This window comes from Ipomoea nil, unplaced genomic scaffold (assembly GCF_001879475.1).
Source record: "Ipomoea nil cultivar Tokyo-kokei standard unplaced genomic scaffold, Asagao_1.1 scaffold2805, whole genome shotgun sequence".
Lineage (NCBI taxonomy): Eukaryota > Viridiplantae > Streptophyta > Magnoliopsida > Solanales > Convolvulaceae > Ipomoea > Ipomoea nil.
Genome location: NW_017619233.1, coordinates 380986 through 389069, shown reverse-complemented (window position 1 = coordinate 389069; position 8084 = coordinate 380986).

Sequence of the window (8084 nt, the reverse complement as noted above, 5' to 3'; positions counted from 1 at the left end):
TCTTTGATTTTTTCTATAGTTTCACTATGCCATATCCACCGGTCATATCCTAGCTTAAATCCATGACGTATCAAATGACTCTTAATTTGTTCAGAACTACGAAACTTTTTTAGATTTCTACAATTATAACAAGGGCACACTATATAATTTTCACCAATTTGACTTGCATATTCCTAGGCAATTTTTATAAACTCTTAAACCCCATGAACATATTCAAGTGTATTGCGTTTTTTATACATCCAACTCCGATCTATATCTCCTATATATTATCACACAACATTTAAGATATGATAAATGAGTTAGTTTATTTGAATTATAACTTAAGGGCTCAAATTAAAACTTTAGTTAAATAATAAATCATCAAGTCAAGTCTTTACACCATTATTGTGCTACTATGAGAATGTTGTTTACTACTACTACTACGCTACTTTCCCCCTTCCTTTAATACTACACAATAACGACTAATATATGTTTTTGTTTTGTTGAATATAAATAGTACCAGTTTATATTTAAATCCTATGATCACTTCCTAATAAATACAAGTCATTGCACTTTCTTGAAGTCAAAAAAGAGATATCACAAGAATTAATTTATTTGAAGGGTAATTAAAGAAGAATGCTCAAATTCATTCTTACCTGTCAAAGGAAATCACAAACCAAAGCAAAGTTTTTAAAGCGAAAATCAAAGCATCTATCTGCAGTTCTGCACTCAATCTGTTCCAATTACTCAGCACATACTATTACTGTTCCAATTAACTACCCTTGGGTCCAGACCCAATAGCTCCAGATACCACTTTTAATAATTGAAAAACTACAAATGACATCTTTAATAATTAAGAATAAAGTTTGATTAATTTTAAACTCAAGAATCAAAAGTGATAATGCAATATTCAAGAAGCAAAATTGGAATTAAGTTCACTCTAAAACAACTCTATTAACCTTTTCTTTTGGCATGGATTACATTGAAAACACAAAAATACATTTAAATACACATGTACATGGAGCGATTAGAGCAGAAATTCTAGCCTTCCAGAGTTCTAGGGGTGACTTCATACATATATATATACACACACATAATACAGAAATTAATAAATTAAAAACATATTAATAATAACAAATAATAATTATAAAAAATAATATTTATAACAAATTAATAAATTAAAAACAAATAAATTAAAAAAAAAAACAATTAAAAAAAAAAAACCTGTTGCAGTGCGAGAAGCGGCGACGGCGAGCTTGGAGACCGGAGGCGGTAACAGCGGCGAGCTTGGAGACCGGAGGCGGCAGCGGCAGCGAGGATACCAGTGGAGGAAGAAGATGTGGACGAGCTTGGATCTCCGGTGCAGTGGCGGCAGTGGTGAGGACTCAGACGAGTGGTGGTGGCGGCAAGGAGGCCAGTGGCGGCGGCGATGCGATGAGGAGGCGGCGGCGACGCGGTGAGGAGGCGACGGCGAGGGATTTAGGGGTGTGGAGTGTGGAGAGCGCGTAGATCTGATGATGAAGAGGAAGGGTTATAATTTTGAACCATAATAATAGGTGTCCAAAGTTACATACTTTGGACGCCTATTATTTGGCCCCTTAAATAGGCATCCAAAGGTCAACTTTGGACTCATATTCGTTTTAATTAAAAAAAAAATTATATAGTAGCATTTTAATTACAAAAATGTCATTGCACTACACTTTTGGTGTCCAAAGTTCAAACTTTGGACGCGAATTATTCAATTTTATTCATGTTGTTTGTACTCGTGACTAGCCCTCAAATCCCTCTTATTGTACCAAAAAGATGTATTTGAGGAGATTCTCTTGATCCAAGCTTCAGCGTCAACTGGTGATGAAGATACAAATGCCCCACGGGAAGAAGACTCAAGCAACATTTTGCTTTCATCATTAAGCCCTCCATAGAAAGAGCTAATGATGTCCCACGGGTGTAGAAGGTCGGGCGGGAATTGCTTCTTGAGTATTTTAAAACGTATCCACGCCTCACCAAAGGATTCCATGGATCCTTGCTTGAACTCTTGGACTTGATTTCTCACCTTCATGGTCTTGGTGAGTGGAAAGAACTCGTTAATGAATTCTTTGTGAAGTTGAGCCCAATAGCGGAAATGATTATCATCTTGCGAGTTAAGCCACTTTGCCAGTTCACCAATGATGGAGATTGGAAATAGTGTGAGCCTTATCACTTCATCCGACCACCATCTTGCCGGAACATTCCACACGACCTAACAAATCTTGTCATGTGTGTGTGTGGGTCCTCTGAGGGTAACCCACTAAACGGATTGTTTTGCACCAAGTTTATGATCGCCAGATAAATGGTAAAGTTGTTTGCGTCGATGGGTGGAATGTAGATTGAGTTATGCATGGAAAAATCCGACCTAGAGTCATGTACTCCGCAATGCTTCTCATCCGGTTGTCTGATATGATCTCCTTAGGCGTTATAGAATTCCTCCCTCCTTTGTTGCTCCATATGCCCTTGAGCTTTATATTTTGATCTTCTTCAACATGCAATTGCTCTCATGGGGATTTGAGATTCCCCGAAAGCATCAAATCTTGGTTTTGGATGGACATTGATTGGTGGTGGTGTAGTCCTTGGCATAGGCCTTTCATTGTGTTCTTGATTTATGGCACTTCTGGATGCCATCTCACCAATTGCTTCTTGAATGGGAGTGCTCTTTGATTTCTTTCTTGTAGCTTTTGTGATTTCTCGATTGAGTGGAATTAGCCCTTGAGTTCCCCTTGATCGGGTGTGCATCAACCTACAAGTATACATGATAAATGGTCCTCGCAACTAAAAGTAGTTGCTCAAGCAATATACAAAGAAACAATAGAAAGAAAATGTAAAGATTGCAAAATGAAAAGTTGAATCAAGTATCAAAGCTTGAAATCCTTTCTCACCAAACAAGATCTCAATGACTACCATATACCATCCTCGGCAACGACGCCATTTTGACGTGATTATTTTTGTATGGGCTGGGTGTGTATTTGGTGGATGGAAAGGTAAATGGGAATGGAATCCCGACTGTCGTTCTCTAAGGGTGGTAAATTTGAAAATTGAGATATGCTAGTGAGTGGACTCAAGCTTTTACGGAATTCAAGAAGAGCATGTATCAAGAGTGAATTCAGAGCAAGAGCAAGAGAAAGTAAATTAAACAAGTAGAAATCAATTAAAAGGAAACGGGTGTAGAATTGCACCTTCGTTGCAATGTGATTTTAGTGTCTAGGATATGAGTGTGAGATTGTGAGGATTGTGTTTTCAAAAGAAGTGTTTTGCAATGCTATAGCCACTTCGGTCTCTACGGCATATTATAGGTCAATGTGGCACCTGAGTGTCCACAAGCTCTATGAAATAATTCCATAAACACCTAGCCTACATTCACTTCTTCTATGGTTACGCCCTTTCGGATCTAAGACGGCGATTGTAAATGGAATCAAGGCTATCCTCACCTAAGAAATCTCTTGCCTAAGATTAGGAATCCTACATTATTCAAGAAGTTGGGCCACACTCCAAGAACACAATACAAATCATCAATCACAACATGAATTGGCACAATCTCAATAATCGCACTCCAACATTCAATTCAAATCACACTTAATTAACACCATTGCAACAAAATAGCAATCCTAACCCTAGAAACTTAGCCACTCATGTTCAAAGATTGCAAATACCTAAAATTGAAGACAAGCATTGCAAGATAATGGAATTGAGGAATTGAAATGGAAACTTTTACCAATCTTTAATCAAAAGTAGATTACAATCAACAATTGGAGAAGAATTAGCTCTAGATCCAATGTGTTGTCAATACTTCCAAGATATATCTTCCTTCTTCTTCTTGAATTGAGAGAGTATTTTGAGAGCTAAAATATCTAGAGAGAGAAATAAAATCTGGAAAAATGATCCAAGACTCCCAAACTACAACTAAAAACTCTAGATTTAAAGACATTTCCCGCGCCTAAAACTTCGCGGCCCGGCCACGCCACGATCGTGGCCGATGCCAATTACTTCCTAGAACTCTAGCCACGATCATGGCGACATGCGTGGCAGGCTTTGAAGTTTGGCCACGCACTCCACCATGATCGTGGTGCGGGTTCTGATGAGTCCTCCTTCCGCATTCTTCTAAAGTTGCTCCGTTTCAAGCCCCTATGCCACTCATTTTGCCCAAGGGTCATTCAAAGCACTAGAATGCACATGTTATGGAACTTTGCAAAGCATAAACAACATTTCATAGCTTTTTCCTCATAAACCAAGCACAAGTGGTCCAAGATAAGCATAGAATATCCCCAACTTGACCCTTAGGGGGTATTTGGTTCACAGAATCTTGGATTACCCCAGGTAATAGGATCGGATTACCTCCAGGAAGGTAATGTGAGATTTTGGGAATGTAAGATTACCTTATGTGTTTGGTTTGGATTGTGGAATATAATATTACCTTGTTTGGTTAAGGGTTATATTTAAAGTTATATGGGTCAATTTACAATAATGTCCTCAATTTACACCAGAAGGCACTCCGACGGTGTTTCACTCTAGGCTTTACAAGGTCGAGGAGGATCATTCGTATGCAGGGTCTTTTATTTATTATTGTAACATTCCCAGTAATCTAATATCCTAAGGTAATCTAATTTTTCGTGAACCAAACCATCCCTAAGAGTGTATATCTTGGAGTGTGTGTCTGCAACCCTCGCACAATACTGTACTCCTCACCTAAAGAATAGGAAAGGCCATTGAATTGTGTTGTGAAGGATCTATCAAAGCCATCTCAAACTGTAGAAGTAAATTCATGTTTTTTTTTTTCAGAATAACCTATAAGAAATAACATAGACGGACGACGGTTTTGTAAACAATGAAGTTAAGAAAGCCATCTCAAATTGTAGAAATAAGGGATCGATAAAGTACAAATAAGTCACTGAATTATTTGAAAATCAGCAATTAAGCCATCCAACTCAAATAACCTCCAAATACGCCATTGAACCTGGAAAAAAAAAATCAATTAACATTTTTAACAGGTTATATTACCCTTTTTGCTGACAGGATTGCCACATATGTATTTTATTATTTATTTATTTATTTATTTATTTATTTATTTTTTATTATTATTATTATTATTATTATTATTATTATTATTATTATTATTATTATTATTATTATTATTATTATTAATCATTTGTAAACAGCACACCCACCGGCAGAACTCGGCCATGCCGGAACATCTTGAATCCGCCGTCCACAACAAGCAGTTCCAGAGCAACCATCCATTGCAAGGTCGCCGGAAAAAACACTCCACCGACAGCCAAGACATGAGCATTAACACTGGATGACTGGAAGAAGAGGGCTCGAGCCAAGCAACCCACAAATCTAAAAAAGCTCCAAGCTGCAAAAATCTCCAAACTCGGAGAACATCCAGCGAGCCACACAACAATCTGCAAAAATCTCACGTAGACCGCTCCAAACTGGCCGGAAAATCATAATTCCAACGCACAGACACTCCAACTCCACACCACACCACAACAAGCACACTGGAAGACTTCGCCGGAGATATTCCCCACGCACCAACTGCCGCCGGCAGAAAATACACAAATAGCTACTAACGAGACCAAAGCACTACGCCACAGACCCCACCCCTGACCCCACAGACCGTCCTCAATGAATAAATAGGTCGCCAGAGCCCGGAGATAGCCATCAACACACATTCTTGGTCGTGAGCATAAACACCTTAAGACTAGCAGAAGAAAGCACACCCAGCAACCCACTCAACATCAGATGAAGATAACTCCTTGCCGGAACCATATTCGTGGTCGCATAGGACCCATTGAAAATCACGTACCTTGGAAGAGGAGCAAGCCACCATCTCGCAAAATGCAAACCGCATTTTTTTTTTTATAAAACCAACCTGGGAACAGAAGCTCCATTTCCTCCGGTCACCATGGAAAATGGATAAACAAAGCTTGAAGCGGGTAGTTATGTCTGTACTGCCTTGTCCAGGAAGCATGTGGACGCCAGTAATGGTGGTCGCCGGAAACAAAAGTCAACAAAGTGTTCAAATCTTTTTCCAATCCAAAAAGCATCTCCCATGCATTTTAATATTTTAATGGTACAAAGAGGGTCATCAAGTATTACAAACACATTGCCACGAAAGCAAGAAGAGTTTGATTTTTCAAAAAACAAATCCTTTGTATTAATTCTCATCGGAACAGTGAAAGGATTCACAGTCGCACCACCAACATAATTCCAAAAATAATTCGCAACTGTATTATGCAAGTCTTTAATGTTAATTCAATCCAAAATAGTGAAAGAATTCATTATTCGAATGAAGAAAAAGGGAAAGAATGAGCAAGAGCTTGGCAGTAAAGAGCTATATAATCCAGGTAGATTATAATAATAATAATAATAATAATAATAATAATAATAATAATAATAATAATAATAATAATAATATAATAATAATAATAATAATAATAATAATAATAATAAAAAAATAAATATGTGGTAATCTAGTCAGCAAAAAGGTAAGTTAACCTGTTAAAAAGGTTAATCGCTCTTTTTTTGTAAGTTCAATGACTTATTTGGAGGTTATTTGAGTTGGATGGCTTAATTGCTGTTTCCCAAATAGTTCAGTGGCTGTACGTTATCCCTAGAAATAATTCCTATTTTTTCGGAATAACTTATAAGAAATTTACATAGAGATTCTTATGAACAATGAAGTCAAGATGGTTGAGTAGTCTAAGGTGCTAGATTCAAGTTTTGATCTTTGTGAGAGGGCGTGGGTTCAAATCCCACTTCTGACATTACTTCTATATACTCCACCACACAAAATATTGTGACCCGACTTCTTTGATCCATAAATAAATGTTAGAAGAAGATGAAAAAGTTCCAACTTGTATTGGACCATAGAATGTTAGTCCACAACACAAAATATTGTGACCCATAAATAAATGTTAGATTTGAAAATTTTACCTCCTAAATCTTTTTGTCTTTTAAATAATATTTAGATTGATTTTTAAAATTTTTTAAAAATAAATCTGCAAGTAAATAAAGTCATTATTTAAGTACATAAATTTGATTCATAAAAGTCACTACTATTAGTACTAAAAGTTAATACAATTGGTGTCATTTTTATGTACCAATTAACAATATTATTTTTATGTATCTATCGTATTATTTTTATGTATGCAAGGAGAACTTTAGTCCGCGATATAATTTGTCCAATGTTAGGATATATATTTCAATTCTAGGAAAAATTTTGGAGTAAATTTTAGGTGATGGTACTTGTAACCTCATCTATTTTTGTAAATTTCGATCTATATGTTACCGAATATATATGGACTTCCAAAGTTCCAATGTACTCTAATTTGATAGTTTTATGCAATTGTAATCGTGGGTTATCACATAATAATGTACACACCAAATATCATTTTTGAGTGGCACTAATAAGAAAATTTCTTTTTTCTAAATTTGAGACAAATTAAATCTAGCTGGCACAATGGGGTAGACCGGCCTGTATTGATATGAGTTATTTGAGTTCAAAGGGTTATATCATGGACTAGGATCCATGTTAAATCACCAACCCAAATTCATTCAAAAATAAAGCATATTCATAAAAGAATGGGATAAAGTACAAATAAGCCACTGAATTATTTGGGAAACAGCAATTAAGCTATCGAACTCAATAACCATCAAATAAGCCATTGAACTCGAAAAAAAAAAAGAGCAAATAAGCCATTGAACCCTGAAAAAAAGAGCAATTAATATTTTTTATAGGTTAACTCCAAGTTTTTGCTGATTGGATTGCCAAATGTTTATTTTATTTACGTTTATTATTCTTTTTTATTAATATTATCCACTTGGATAGTATTATATTTTAAAATAATTATAATCAAAATAGTTTTATCATGTCGAGATTTGATTTGTTTATTTATTATTATTTTTTCACTAGATCTTTTGTTTTAAAAAATAATAATAAATAAATAAATTAGATCTAGACAATACAAAACTACTTTGATTATAATTACTTTAAAATATATTAATATGTAGATGGATTATAATAATAAAAAAACGTAAATAAAATAAACATTTGGTAATCCAGTCAGTAAAAA